Genomic DNA, 15,569 nt, shown 5'->3' with positions numbered 1-15,569 from the left:
GTGTTTGAAATTGCAGACACTTTCCCAATGAATGACGATGGATAGGAGCAGTCCCCTGTTCAGGTTCCCTTTGATCGAGCCCAATTTTCTGGCCAATCGGTTGACAACGGAATGAAGAATGAACTTCCTGTTCACTTCTGATGATGTTTTACGTGCTTTTGATGAAGTTTCAATTGGAAAGCACCGTCATAGATATGACGTCACCCTTCCTTTTAAACATGGTTTTGTGAAGGGTCTCCACCTATGTTAATCAATTTGCAGTCACCGTATTTGCGTTTGAAAGGTAACTATTTTGTGCTCCTTTTTTGCTTCTCGGTTAAAAAAACTCAAGTGTCTCAAAACGTCCCTGGGTGGGCTTGAACCACCAACCTTTCGGTTAACAGCCAAACGCGCTAACCAATTGCGCCACAGAGACTAAGCACGTGAGGCGAGAGAGCTACGTGGACTAACAAGATTTTGCTCTTACAATGTCTAAATGCTTTTTCAGAGGTTACGGCATCCTCTGCTTTCAAATGCAGCTATGGTTCTTTATCTGCATGCAAATGTAGGTGGAGCCAGCTTCTCCCTTTCAAAATGCACTGGGAAAGGTGTGACAGCAGCAGAGTGGCGCAGCGGAAGCGTGCTGGGCCCATAACCCAGAGGTCGATGGATCGAAACCATCCTCTGCTAAGCAATTTGTTTTTGTTCAAATTTGTAATTCCGTTGGCAATCAAATCCCCAAACCTTAAGAGAAATTCACTTTTCCATGGGTTTTCACTGCTTTCGTTATGTTACCATCCACATCTGAGGTTTTATTGGTTTTAAGTCAATCGATGATAGCTTGCCTGTTAATTTCAAGAAAAATTGCACTTTCTGACCACTCTGTCAACATGTCTGTGTGACGTAACAGATTTCCAAACATTTCTATAGAGATCTCCTTTACGTCCTCACTTAACATGTTTAATGAATGTCTTTGGGGTTGTTATTTGTTTTCTTCTATACAATCTGTAGCCTCCTTTTGAATGTAATGTGTTGTTGCAGAAACATTAAAGCTAATTTTACTCTTTGCTGCTGTTTTTCTTTCCTTTTTTTTCTGTTTGGTTAGCGCATGCTTTGCCCATTCCATGTTAAAAATGAATCATCCCAGAGTGGAGTTGATCACCAAACTTTCCGTGCCCATCAAACGTTGCTAAGCTTGATGCAGTGAGGCATTAAAGTCGATTGCTTGTATTTGGACTGTTAACTCCGAGTGAAATGGCACTTTCTGATCATCTGGCACGTCCGTGCGTGTCTTCAAGTTTCAAAACACTTTCCTTAAAAAATTGTCTTCCAACGCTTTTAACATGCTTGTATGATATTTCTCTATTCCGTTTGCAGCCAGCCGTCTTCAATGTTTTTGCTGTTGTTTTTGATGTTTTTGTGGGAAAGATGAGGATTTTCATATTTTTTTGCTTATTGGTTAGCAAATGCTTTGCCCCTCCTGCATTGAAAAAGGAATGGTCCCGGAGTGGGGTTTCAACAGCACGCTTCGGGCGCTCATCACATGCTGATATGAGAAATGCAATGTGTTTGAAATTGCAGACACTTTCCCAATGAATGACGATGGATAGGAGCAGTCCCCTGTTCAGGTTCCCTTTGATCGAGCCCAATTTTCTGGCCAATCGGTTGACAACGGAATGAAGAATGAACTTCCTGTTCACTTCTGATGATGTTTTACGTGCTTTTGATGAAGTTTCAATTGGAAAGCACCGTCATAGATATGACGTCACCCTTCCTTTTAAACATGGTTTTGTGAAGGGTCTCCACCTATGTTAATCAATTTGCAGTCACCGTATTTGCGTTTGAAAGGTAACTATTTTGTGCTCCTTTTTTGCTTCTCGGTTAAAAAAACTCAAGTGTCTCAAAACGTCCCTGGGTGGGCTTGAACCACCAACCTTTCGGTTAACAGCCAAACGCGCTAACCAATTGCGCCACAGAGACTAAGCACGTGAGGCGAGAGAGCTACGTGGACTAACAAGATTTTGCTCTCACAATGTCTAAATGCTTTTTCAGAGGTTACGGCATCCTCTGCTTTCAAATGCAGCTATGGTTCTTTATCTGCATGCAAATGTAGGTGGAGCCAGCTTCTCCCTTTCAAAATGCACAGAGAAAGGTGTGACAGCAGCAGAGTGGCGCAGCGGAAGCGTGCTGGGCCCATAACCCAGAGGTCGATGGATCGAAACCGTCCTCTGCTAAGCAATTTGTTTTTGTTCAAATTTGTAATTCCGTTGGCAATCAAATACCCAAACCTTAAGAGAAATTCACTTTTCCATGGGTTTTCACTGCTTTCGTTATGTTACCATCCACATCTGAGGTTTTATTGGTTTTAAGTCAATCGATGATAGCTTGCCTGTTAATTTCAAGAAAAATTGCACTTTCTGACCACTCTGTCAACATGTCTGTGTGACGTAACAGATTTCCAAACATTTCTATAGAGATCTCCTTTACGTCCTCACTTAACATGTTTAATGAATGTCTTTGGGGTTGTTATTTGTTTTCTTCTATACAATCTGTAGCCTCCTTTTGAATGTAATGTGTTGTTGCAGAAACATTAAAGCTAATTTTACTCTTTGCTGCTGTTTTTCTTTCCTTTTTTTTCTGTTTGGTTAGCGCATGCTTTGCCCATTCCATGTTAAAAATGAATCATCCCAGAGTGGAGTTGATCACCAAACTTTCCGTGCCCATCAAACGTTGCTAAGCTTGATGCAGTGAGGCATTAAAGTCGATTGCTTGTATTTGGACTGTTAACTCCGAGTGAAATGGCACTTTCTGATCATCTGGCACGTCCGTGCGTGTCTTCAAGTTTCAAAACACTTTCCTTAAAAAATTATCTTCCAACGCTTTTAACATGCTTGTATGATATTTCTCTATTCCGTTTGCAACCACCAACCTTTCGGTTAACAGCCGAACGCGCTAACCAATTGCGCCACAGAGACTAAGCACGTGAGGCGAGAGAGCTACGTGGACTAACAAGATTTTGCTCTCACAATGTCTAAATGCTTTTTCAGAGGTTACGGCATCCTCTGCTTTCAAATGCAGCTATGGTTCTTTATCTGCATGCAAATGTAGGTGGAGCCAGCTTCTCCCTTTCAAAATGCACAGAGAAAGGTGTGACAGCAGCAGAGTGGCGCAGCGGAAGCGTGCTGGGCCCATAACCCAGAGGTCGATGGATCGAAACCATCCTCTGATAAGCAATTTGTTTTTGTTCAAATTTGTAATTCCGTTGGCAATCAAATCCCCAAACCTTAAGAGAAATTCACTTTTCCATGGGTTTTCACTGCTTTCGTTATGTTACCATCCACATCTGAGGTTTTATTGGTTTTAAGTCAATCGATGATAGCTTGCCTGTTAATTTCAAGAAAAATTGCACTTTCTGACCACTCTGTCAACATGTCTGTGTGACGTAACAGATTTCCAAACATTTCTATAGAGATCTCCTTTACGTCCTCACTTAACATGTTTAATGAATGTCTTTGGGGTTGTTATTTGTTTTCTTCTATACAATCTGTAGCCTCCGTTTGAATGTAATGTGTTGTTGCAGAAACATTAAAGCTAATTTTACTCTTTGCTGCTGTTTTTCTTTCCTTTTTTTTCTGTTTGGTTAGCGCATGCTTTGCCCATTCCATGTTAAAAATGAATCATCCCAGAGTGGAGTTGATCACCAAACTTTCCGTGCCCATCAAACGTTGCTAAGCTTGATGCAGTGAGGCATTAAAGTCGATTGCTTGTATTTGGACTGTTAACTCCGAGTGAAATGGCACTTTCTGATCATCTGGCACGTCCGTGCGTGTCTTCAAGTTTCAAAACACTTTCCTTAAAAAATTGTCTTCCAACGCTTTTAACATGCTTGTATGATATTTCTCTATTCCGTTTGCAGCCAGCCGTCTTCAATGTTTTTGCTGTTGTTTTTGATGTTTTTGTGGGAAAGATGAGGATTTTCATATTTTTTTGCTTATTGGTTAGCAAATGCTTTGCCCCTCCTGCATTAAAAAAGGAATGGTCCCGGAGTGGGGTTTCAACAGCACGCTTCGGGCGCTCATCACATGCTGATATGAGAAATGCAATGTGTTTGAAATTGCAGACACTTTCCCAATGAATGACGATGGATAGGAGCAGTCCCCTGTTCAGGTTCCCTTTGATCGAGCCCAATTTTCTGGCCAATCGGTTGACAACGGAATGAAGAATGAACTTCCTGTTCACTTCTGATGATGTTTTACGTGCTTTTGATGAAGTTTCAATTGGAAAGCACCGTCATAGATATGACGTCACCCTTCCTTTTAAACATGGTTTTGTGAAGGGTCTCCACCTATGTTAATCAATTTGCAGTCACCGTATTTGCGTTTGAAAGGTAACTATTTTGTGCTCCTTTTTTGCTTCTCGGTTAAAAAAACTCAAGTGTCTCAAAACGTCCCTGGGTGGGCTTGAACCACCAACCTTTCGGTTAACAGCCAAACGCGCTAACCAATTGCGCCACAGAGACTAAGCACGTGAGGCGAGAGAGCTACGTGGACTAACAAGATTTTGCTCTTACAATGTCTAAATGCTTTTTCAGAGGTTACGGCATCCTCTGCTTTCAAATGCAGCTATGGTTCTTTATCTGCATGCAAATGTAGGTGGAGCCAGCTTCTCCCTTTCAAAATGCACTGGGAAAGGTGTGACAGCAGCAGAGTGGCGCAGCGGAAGCGTGCTGGGCCCATAACCCAGAGGTCGATGGATCGAAACCATCCTCTGCTAAGCAATTTGTTTTTGTTCAAATTTGTAATTCCGTTGGCAATCAAATCCCCAAACCTTAAGAGAAATTCACTTTTCCATGGGTTTTCACTGCTTTCGTTATGTTACCATCCACATCTGAGGTTTTATTGGTTTTAAGTCAATCGATGATAGCTTGCCTGTTAATTTCAAGAAAAATTGCACTTTCTGACCACTCTGTCAACATGTCTGTGTGACGTAACAGATTTCCAAACATTTCTATAGAGATCTCCTTTACGTCCTCACTTAACATGTTTAATGAATGTCTTTGGGGTTGTTATTTGTTTTCTTCTATACAATCTGTAGCCTCCTTTTGAATGTAATGTGTTGTTGCAGAAACATTAAAGCTAATTTTACTCTTTGCTGCTGTTTTTCTTTCCTTTTTTTTCTGTTTGGTTAGCGCATGCTTTGCCCATTCCATGTTAAAAATGAATCATCCCAGAGTGGAGTTGATCACCAAACTTTCCGTGCCCATCAAACGTTGCTAAGCTTGATGCAGTGAGGCATTAAAGTCGATTGCTTGTATTTGGACTGTTAACTCCGAGTGAAATGGCACTTTCTGATCATCTGGCACGTCCGTGCGTGTCTTCAAGTTTCAAAACACTTTCCTTAAAAAATTGTCTTCCAACGCTTTTAACATGCTTGTATGATATTTCTCTATTCCGTTTGCAGCCAGCCGTCTTCAATGTTTTTGCTGTTGTTTTTGATGTTTTTGTGGGAAAGATGAGGATTTTCATATTTTTTTGCTTATTGGTTAGCAAATGCTTTGCCCCTCCTGCATTGAAAAAGGAATGGTCCCGGAGTGGGGTTTCAACAGCACGCTTCGGGCGCTCATCACATGCTGATATGAGAAATGCAATGTGTTTGAAATTGCAGACACTTTCCCAATGAATGACGATGGATAGGAGCAGTCCCCTGTTCAGGTTCCCTTTGATCGAGCCCAATTTTCTGGCCAATCGGTTGACAACGGAATGAAGAATGAACTTCCTGTTCACTTCTGATGATGTTTTACGTGCTTTTGATGAAGTTTCAATTGGAAAGCACCGTCATAGATATGACGTCACCCTTCCTTTTAAACATGGTTTTGTGAAGGGTCTCCACCTATGTTAATCAATTTGCAGTCACCGTATTTGCGTTTGAAAGGTAACTATTTTGTGCTCCTTTTTTGCTTCTCGGTTAAAAAAACTCAAGTGTCTCAAAACGTCCCTGGGTGGGCTTGAACCACCAACCTTTCGGTTAACAGCCAAACGCGCTAACCAATTGCGCCACAGAGACTAAGCACGTGAGGCGAGAGAGCTACGTGGACTAACAAGATTTTGCTCTCACAATGTCTAAATGCTTTTTCAGAGGTTACGGCATCCTCTGCTTTCAAATGCAGCTATGGTTCTTTATCTGCATGCAAATGTAGGTGGAGCCAGCTTCTCCCTTTCAAAATGCACAGAGAAAGGTGTGACAGCAGCAGAGTGGCGCAGCGGAAGCGTGCTGGGCCCATAACCCAGAGGTCGATGGATCGAAACCGTCCTCTGCTAAGCAATTTGTTTTTGTTCAAATTTGTAATTCCGTTGGCAATCAAATACCCAAACCTTAAGAGAAATTCACTTTTCCATGGGTTTTCACTGCTTTCGTTATGTTACCATCCACATCTGAGGTTTTATTGGTTTTAAGTCAATCGATGATAGCTTGCCTGTTAATTTCAAGAAAAATTGCACTTTCTGACCACTCTGTCAACATGTCTGTGTGACGTAACAGATTTCCAAACATTTCTATAGAGATCTCCTTTACGTCCTCACTTAACATGTTTAATGAATGTCTTTGGGGTTGTTATTTGTTTTCTTCTATACAATCTGTAGCCTCCGTTTGAATGTAATGTGTTGTTGCAGAAACATTAAAGCTAATTTTACTCTTTGCTGCTGTTTTTCTTTCCTTTTTTTTCTGTTTGGTTAGCGCATGCTTTGCCCATTCCATGTTAAAAATGAATCATCCCAGAGTGGAGTTGATCACCAAACTTTCCGTGCCCATCAAACGTTGCTAAGCTTGATGCAGTGAGGCATTAAAGTCGATTGCTTGTATTTGGACTGTTAACTCCGAGTGAAATGGCACTTTCTGATCATCTGGCACGTCCGTGCGTGTCTTCAAGTTTCAAAACACTTTCCTTAAAAAATTGTCTTCCAACGCTTTTAACATGCTTGTATGATATTTCTCTATTCCGTTTGCAGCCAGCCGTCTTCAATGTTTTTGCTGTTGTTTTTGATGTTTTTGTGGGAAAGATGAGGATTTTCATATTTTTTTGCTTATTGGTTAGCAAATGCTTTGCCCCTCCTGCATTGAAAAAGGAATGGTCCCGGAGTGGGGTTTCAACAGCACGCTTCGGGCGCTCATCACATGCTGATATGAGAAATGCAATGTGTTTGAAATTGCAGACACTTTCCCAATGAATGACGATGGATAGGAGCAGTCCCCTGTTCAGGTTCCCTTTGATCGAGCCCAATTTTCTGGCCAATCGGTTGACAACGGAATGAAGAATGAACTTCCTGTTCACTTCTGATGATGTTTTACGTGCTTTTGATGAAGTTTCAATTGGAAAGCACCGTCATAGATATGACGTCACCCTTCCTTTTAAACATGGTTTTGTGAAGGGTCTCCACCTATGTTAATCAATTTGCAGTCACCGTATTTGCGTTTGAAAGGTAACTATTTTGTGCTCCTTTTTTGCTTCTCGGTTAAAAAAACTCAAGTGTCTCAAAACGTCCCTGGGTGGGCTTGAACCCCCAACCTTTCGGTTAACAGCCGAACGTGCTAACCAATTGCGCCACAGAGACTAAGCACGTGATGCGAGAGAGCTACGTGGACTAACAAGATTTTGCTCTCACAATGTCTAAATGCTTTTTCAGAGGTTACGGCATCCTCTGCTTTCAAATGCAGCTATGGTTCTTTATCTGCATGCAAATGTAGGTGGAGCCAGCTTCTCCCTTTCAAAATGCGCAGAGAAAGGTGTGACAGCAGCAGGGTGGCGCAGCGGAAGCGTGCTGGGCCCATAACCCAGAGGTCGATGGATCGAAACCATCCTCTGCTAAGCAATTTGTTTTTGTTCAAATTTGTAATTCCTTTGGCAATCAAATCCCCAAACCTTAAGAGAAATTCACTTTTCCATGGGTTTTCACTGCTTTCGTTATGTTACCATCCACATCTGAGGTTTTATTGGTTTTAAGTCAATCGATGATAGCTTGCCTGTTAATTTCAAGAAAAATTGCACTTTCTGACCACTCTGTCAACATGTCTGTGTGACGTAACAGATTTCCAAACATTTCTATAGAGATCTCCTTTACGTCCTCACTTAACATGTTTAATGAATGTCTTTGGGGTTGTTATTTGTTTTCTTCTATACAATCTGTAGCCTCCGTTTGAATGTAATGTGTTGTTGCAGAAACATTAAAGCTAATTTTACTCTTTGCTGCTGTTTTTCTTTCCTTTTTTTTCTGTTTGGTTAGCGCATGCTTTGCCCATTCCATGTTAAAAATGAATCATCCCAGAGTGGAGTTGATCACCAAACTTTCCGTGCCCATCAAACGTTGCTAAGCTTGATGCAGTGAGGCATTAAAGTCGATTGCTTGTATTTGGACTGTTAACTCCGAGTGAAATGGCACTTTCTGATCATCTGGCACGTCCGTGCGTGTCTTCAAGTTTCAAAACACTTTCCTTAAAAAATTGTCTTCCAACGCTTTTAACATGCTTGTATGATATTTCTCTATTCCGTTTGCAGCCAGCCGTCTTCAATGTTTTTGCTGTTGTTTTTGATGTTTTTGTGGGAAAGATGAGGATTTTCATATTTTTTTGCTTATTGGTTAGCAAATGCTTTGCCCCTCCTGCATTGAAAAAGGAATGGTCCCGGAGTGGGGTTTCAACAGCACGCTTCGGGCGCTCATCACATGCTGATATGAGAAATGCAATGTGTTTGAAATTGCAGACACTTTCCCAATGAATGACGATGGATAGGAGCAGTCCCCTGTTCAGGTTCCCTTTGATCGAGCCCAATTTTCTGGCCAATCGGTTGACAACGGAATGAAGAATGAACTTCCTGTTCACTTCTGATGATGTTTTACGTGCTTTTGATGAAGTTTCAATTGGAAAGCACCGTCATAGATATGACGTCACCCTTCCTTTTAAACATGGTTTTGTGAAGGGTCTCCACCTATGTTAATCAATTTGCAGTCACCGTATTTGCGTTTGAAAGGTAACTATTTTGTGCTCCTTTTTTGCTTCTCGGTTAAAAAAACTGAAGTGTCTCAAAACGTCCGTGGGTGGGCTTGAACCACCAACCTTTCGATTAACAGCCGAACGCGCTAACCAATTGCGCCACAGAGACTAAGCACGTGAGGCGAGAGAGCTACGTGGACTAACAAGATTTTGCTCTCACAATGTCTAAATGCTTTTTCAGAGGTTACGGCATCCTCTGCTTTCAAATGCAGCTATGGTTCTTTATCTGCATGCAAATGTAGGTGGAGCCAGCTTCTCCCTTTCAAAATGCACAGAGAAAGGTGTGACAGCAGCAGAGTGGCGCAGCGGAAGCGTGCTGGGCCCATAACCCAGAGGTCGATGGATCAAAACCATCCTCTGCTAAGCAATTTGTTTTTGTTCAAATTTGTAATTCCATGGCAATCAAATCCCCAAACCTTAAGAGAAATTCACTTTTCCATGGGTTTTCACTGCTTTCGTTATGTTACCATCCACATCTGAGGTTTTATTGGTTTTAAGTCAATCGATGATAGCTTGCCTGTTAATTTCAAGAAAAATTGCACTTTCTGACCACTCTGTCAACATGTCTGTGTGACGTAACAGATTTCCAAACATTTCTATAGAGATCTCCTTTACGTCCTCACTTAACATGTTTAATGAATGTCTTTGGGGTTGTTATTTGTTTTCTTCTATACAATCTGTAGCCTCCGTTTGAATGTAATGTGTTGTTGCAGAAACATTAAAGCTAATTTTACTCTTTGCTGCTGTTTTTCTTTCCTTTTTTTTCTGTTTGGTTAGCGCATGCTTTGCCCATTCCATGTTAAAAATGAATCATCCCAGAGTGGAGTTGATCACCAAACTTTCCGTGCCCATCAAACGTTGCTAAGCTTGATGCAGTGAGGCATTAAAGTCGATTGCTTGTATTTGGACTGTTAACTCCGAGTGAAATGGCACTTTCTGATCATCTGGCACGTCCGTGCGTGTCTTCAAGTTTCAAAACACTTTCCTTAAAAAATTGTCTTCCAACGCTTTTAACATGCTTGTATGATATTTCTCTATTCCGTTTGCAGCCAGCCGTCTTCAATGTTTTTGCTGTTGTTTTTGATGTTTTTGTGGGAAAGATGAGGATTTTCATATTTTTTTGCTTATTGGTTAGCAAATGCTTTGCCCCTCCTGCATTGAAAAAGGAATGGTCCCGGAGTGGGGTTTCAACAGCACGCTTCGGGCGCTCATCACATGCTGATATGAGAAATGCAATGTGTTTGAAATTGCAGACACTTTCCCAATGAATGACGATGGATAGGAGCAGTCCCCTGTTCAGGTTCCCTTTGATCGAGCCCAATTTTCTGGCCAATCGGTTGACAACGGAATGAAGAATGAACTTCCTGTTCACTTCTGATGATGTTTTACGTGCTTTTGATGAATTTTCAATTGGAAAGCACCGTCATAGATATGACGTCACCCTTCCTTTTAAACATGGTTTTGTGAAGGGTCTCCACCTATGTTAATCAATTTGCAGTCACCGTATTTGCGTTTGAAAGGTAACTATTTTGTGCTCCTTTTTTGCTTCTCGGTTAAAAAAACTCAAATGTCTCAAAACGTCCCTGGGTGGGCTTGAACCACCAACCTTTCGGTTAACAGCCGAACGCGCTAACCAATTGCGCCACAGAGACTAAGCACGTGATGCGAGAGAGCTACGTGGACTAACAAGATTTTGCTCTCACAATGTCTAAATGCTTTTTCAGAGGTTACGGCATCCTCTGCTTTCAAATGCAGCTATGGTTCTTTATCTGCATGCAAATGTAGGTGGAGCCAGCTTCTCGCTTTCAAAATGCGCAGAGAAAGGTGTGACAGCAGCAGAGTGGCGCAGCGGAAGCGTGCTGGGCCCATAACCCAGAGGTCGATGGATCGAAACCATCCTCTGCTAAGCAATTTGTTTTTGTTCAAATTTGTAATTCCGTTGGCAATCAAATCCCCAAACCTTAAGAGAAATTCACTTTTCCATGGGTTTTCACTGCTTTCGTTATGTTACCATCCACATCTGAGGTTTTATTGGTTTTAAGTCAATCGATGATAGCTTGCCTGTTAATTTCAAGAAAAATTGCACTTTCTGACCACTCTGTCAACATGTCTGTGTGACGTAACAGATTTCCAAACATTTCTATAGAGATCTCCTTTACGTCCTCACTTAACATGTTTAATGAATGTCTTTGGGGTTGTTATTTGTTTTCTTCTATACAATCTGTAGCCTCCGTTTGAATGTAATGTGTTGTTGCAGAAACATTAAAGCTAATTTTACTCTTTGCTGCTGTTTTTCTTTCCTTTTTTTTCTGTTTGGTTAGCGCATGCTTTGCCCATTCCATGTTAAAAATGAATCATCCCAGAGTGGAGTTGATCACCAAACTTTCCGTGCCCATCAAACGTTGCTAAGCTTGATGCAGTGAGGCATTAAAGTCGATTGCTTGTATTTGGACTGTTAACTCCGAGTGAAATGGCACTTTCTGATCATCTGGCACGTCCGTGCGTGTCTTCAAGTTTCAAAACACTTTCCTTAAAAAATTGTCTTCCAACGCTTTTAACATGCTTGTATGATATTTCTCTATTCCGTTTGCAGCCAGCCGTCTTCAATGTTTTTGCTGTTGTTTTTGCTGTTTTTGTGGGAAAGATGAGGATTTTCATATTTTTTTGCTTATTGGTTAGCAAATGCTTTGCCCCTCCTGCATTGAAAAAGGAATGGTCCCGGAGTGGGGTTTCAACAGCACGCTTCGGGCGCTCATCACATGCTTATATGAGAAATGCAATGTGTTTGAAATTGCAGACACTTTCCCAATGAATGACGATGGATAGGAGCATTCCCCTGTTCAGGTTCCCTTTGATCGAGCCCAATTTTCTGGCCAATCGGTTGACAACGGAATGAAGAATGAACTTCCTGTTCAATTCTGATGATGTTTTACGTGCTTTTGATGAATTTTCAATTGGAAAGCACGGTCATAGATATGACGTCACCCTTCCTTTTAAACATGGTTTTGTGAAGGGTCTCCACCTATGTTAATCAATTTGCAGTCACCGTATTTGCGTTTGAAAGGTAACTATTTTGTGCTCCTTTTTTGCTTCTCGGTTAAAAAAACTCAAGTGTCTCAAAACGTCCCTGGGTGGGCTTGAACCACCAACCTTTCGGTTAACAGCCGAACGCGCTAACCAATTGCGCCACAGAGACTAAGCACGTGATGCGAGAGAGCTACGTGGACTAACAAGATTTTGCTCTCACAATGTCTAAATGCTTTTTCAGAGGTTACGGCATCCTCTGCTTTCAAATGCAGCTATGGTTCTTTATCTGCATGCAAATGTAGGTGGAGCCAGCTTCTCCCTTTCAAAATGCGCAGATAAAGGTGTGACAGCAGCAGAGTGGCGCAGCGGAAGCGTGCTGGGCCCATAACCCAGAGGTCGATGGATCGAAACCATCCTCTGCTAAGCAATTCGTTTTTGTTCAAATTTGTAATTCCGTTGGCAATCAAATCCCCAAACCTTAAGAGAAATTCACTTTTCCATGGGTTTTCACTGCTTTCGTTATGTTACCATCCACATCTGAGGTTTTATTGGTTTTAAGTCAATCGATGATAGCTTGCCTGTTAATTTCAAGAAAAATTGCACTTTCTGACCACTCTGTCAACATGTCTGTGTGACGTAACAGATTTCCAAACATTTCTATAGAGATCTCCTTTACGTCCTCACTTAACATGTTTAATGAATGTCTTTAGGGTTGTTATTTGTTTTCTTCTATACAATCTGTAGCCTCCGTTTGAATGTAATGTGTTGTTGCAGAAACATTAAAGCTAATTTTACTCTTTGCTGCTGTTTTTCTTTCCTTTTTTTTCTGTTTGGTTAGCGCATGCTTTGCCCATTCCATGTTAAAAATGAATCATCCCAGAGTGGAGTTGATCACCAAACTTTCCGTGCCCATCAAACGTTGCTAAGCTTGATGCAGTGAGGCATTAAAGTCGATTGCTTGTATTTGGACTGTTAACTCTGAGTGAAATGGCACTTTCTGATCATCTGGCACGTCCGTGCGTGTCTTCAAGTTTCAAAACACTTTCCTTAAAAAATTGTCTTCCAACGCTTTTAACATGCTTGTATGATATTTCTCTATTCCGTTTGCAACCACCAACCTTTCGGTTAACAGCCGAATGCGCTAACCAATTGCGCCACAGAGACTAAGCACGTGAGGCGAGAGAGCTACGTGGACTAACAAGATTTTGCTCTCACAATGTCTAAATGCTTTTTCAGAGGTTACGGCATCCTCTGCTTTCAAATGCAGCTATGGTTCTTTATCTGCATGCAAATGTAGGTGGAGCCAGCTTCTCCCTTTCAAAATGCACAGAGAAAGGTGTGACAGCAGCAGAGTGGCGCAGCGGAAGCGTGCTGGGCCCATAACCCAGAGGTCGATGGATCGAAACCATCCTCTGCTAAGCAGTTTGGTTTTGTTCAAATTTGTAATTCCATGGCAATCAAATCCCCAAACCTTAAGAGAAATTCACTTTTCCATGGGTTTTCACTGCTTTCATTATGTTACCATCCACATCTGAGGTTTTATTGGTTTTAAGTCAATCGATGATAGCTTGCCTGTTAATTTCAAGAAAAATTGCACTTTCTGACCACTCTGTCAACATGTCTGTGTGACGTAACAGATTTCCAAACATTTCTATAGAGATCTCATTTACGTCCTCACTTAACATGTTTAATGAATGTCTTTGGGGTTGTTATTTGTTTTCTTCTATACAATCTGTAGCCTCCGTTTGAATGTAATGTGTTGTTGCAGAAACATTAAAGCTAATTTTACTCTTTGCTGCTGTTTTTCTTTCCTTTTTTTTCTGTTTGGTTAGCGCATGCTTTGCCCATTCCATGTTAAAAATGAATCATCTCAGAGTGGAGTTGATCACCAAACTTTCCGTGCCCATCAAACGTTGCTAAGCTTGATGCAGTGAGGCATTAAAGTCGATTGCTTGTATTTGGACTGTTAACTCCGAGTGAAATGGCACTTTCTGATCATCTGGCACGTCCGTGCGTGTCTTCAAGTTTCAAAACACTTTCCTTAAAAAATTGTCTTCCAACGCTTTTAACATGCTTGTATGATTTTTCTCTATTCCGTTTGCAGCCAGCCGTCTTCAATGTTTTTGCTGTTGTTTTTGATGTTTTTGTGGGAAAGATGAGGATTTTCATATGTTTTTGCTTATTGGTTAGCAAATGCTTTGCCCCTCCTGCATTGAAAAAGGAATGGTCCCGGAGTGGGGTTTCAACAGCACGCTTCGGGCGCTCATCACATGCTGATATGAGAAATGCAATGTGTTTGAAATTGCAGACACTTTCCCAATGAATGACGATGGATAGGAGCAGTCCCCTGTTCAGGTTCTAAGCACGTGACTAAGCACGTGAGGCGAGAGAGCTACATGGACTAACAAGATTTTGCTCTCACAATGTCTAAATGCTTTTTCAGAGGTTACGGCATCCTCTGCTTTCAAATGCAGCTATGGTTCTTTATCTGCATGCAAACAGTCCCCTGTTCAGGTTCCCTTTGATCGAGCCCAATTTTCTGGCCAATCGGTTGACAACGGAATGAAGAATAAACTTCCTGTTCACTTCTGATGATGTTTTACGTGCTTTTGATGAAGTTTCAATTGGAAAGCACCGTCATAGATATGACGTCACCCTTCCTTTTAAGCATGGTTTTGTGAAGGGTCTCCACCTATGTTAATCAATTTGCAGTCACCGTATTTGCGTTTGAAAGGTAACTATTTTGTGCTCCTTTTTTGCTTCTCGGTTAAAAAAACTCAAGTGTCTCAAAACGTCCCTGGGTGGGCTTGAACCACCAACCTTTCGGTTAACAGCCGAACGCGCTAACCAATTGCGCCACAGAGACTAAGCACGTGATGCGAGAGAGCTACGTGGACTAACAAGATTTTGCTCTCACAATGTCTAAATGCTTTTTCAGAGGTTACGGCATCCTCTGCTTTCAAATGCAGCTATGGTTCTTTATCTGCCTGCAAATGTAGGTGGAGCCAGCTTCTCCCTTTCAAAATGCGCAGAGAAAGGTGTGACAGCAGCAGAGTGGCGCAGCGGAAGCGTGCTGGGCCCATAACCCAGAGGTCGATGGATCGAAACCATCCTCTGCTAAGCAATTTGTTTTTGTTCAAATTTGTAATTCCGTTGGCAATCAAATCCCCAAACCTTAAGAGAAATTCACTTTTCCATGGGTTTTCACTGCTTTCGTTATGTTACCATCCACATCTGAGGTTTTATTGGTTTTAAGTCAATCGATGATAGCTTGCCTGTTAATTTCAAGAAAAATTGCACTTTCTGACCACTCTGTCAACATGTCTGTGTGACGTAACAGATTTCCAAACATTTCTATAGAGATCTCCTTTACGTCCTCACTTAACATGTTTAATGAATGTCTTTGGGGTTGTTATTTGTTTTCTTCTATACAATCTGTAGCCTCCGTTTGAATGTAATGTGTTGTTGCAGAAACATTAAAGCTAATTTTACTCTTTGCTGCTGTTTTTCTTTCCTTTTTT

General features: G+C 41.4%; 3 non-coding genes across 3 annotated transcripts; all 3 read right to left on the bottom strand.

Moving 5' to 3' along the window:
* Positions 1-10,599: 10,599 nt before the first annotated feature.
* Positions 10,600-10,673, bottom strand: TRNAN-GUU (transfer RNA asparagine (anticodon GUU)). Its single transcript has one exon. It is a non-coding gene; the product is annotated as a tRNA-Asn (tRNA).
* Positions 10,674-12,143: 1,470 nt separating this feature from the next.
* Positions 12,144-12,217, bottom strand: TRNAN-GUU (transfer RNA asparagine (anticodon GUU)). Its single transcript has one exon. It is a non-coding gene; the product is annotated as a tRNA-Asn (tRNA).
* A 2,623-nt stretch (positions 12,218-14,840) lies between these two features.
* On the bottom strand, positions 14,841-14,914 carry TRNAN-GUU (transfer RNA asparagine (anticodon GUU)). The gene has a single exon. It is a non-coding gene; the product is annotated as a tRNA-Asn (tRNA).
* Positions 14,915-15,569: the final 655 nt, after the last annotated feature.

The sequence above is a fragment of the Pelobates fuscus genome, chromosome 2 (assembly GCF_036172605.1).
Source record: "Pelobates fuscus isolate aPelFus1 chromosome 2, aPelFus1.pri, whole genome shotgun sequence".
Taxonomy (NCBI): domain Eukaryota; kingdom Metazoa; phylum Chordata; class Amphibia; order Anura; family Pelobatidae; genus Pelobates; species Pelobates fuscus.
The sequence above is the reverse complement of the archived record's forward strand: the minus strand, read 5'-3'. Positions and strand labels throughout refer to the sequence as shown.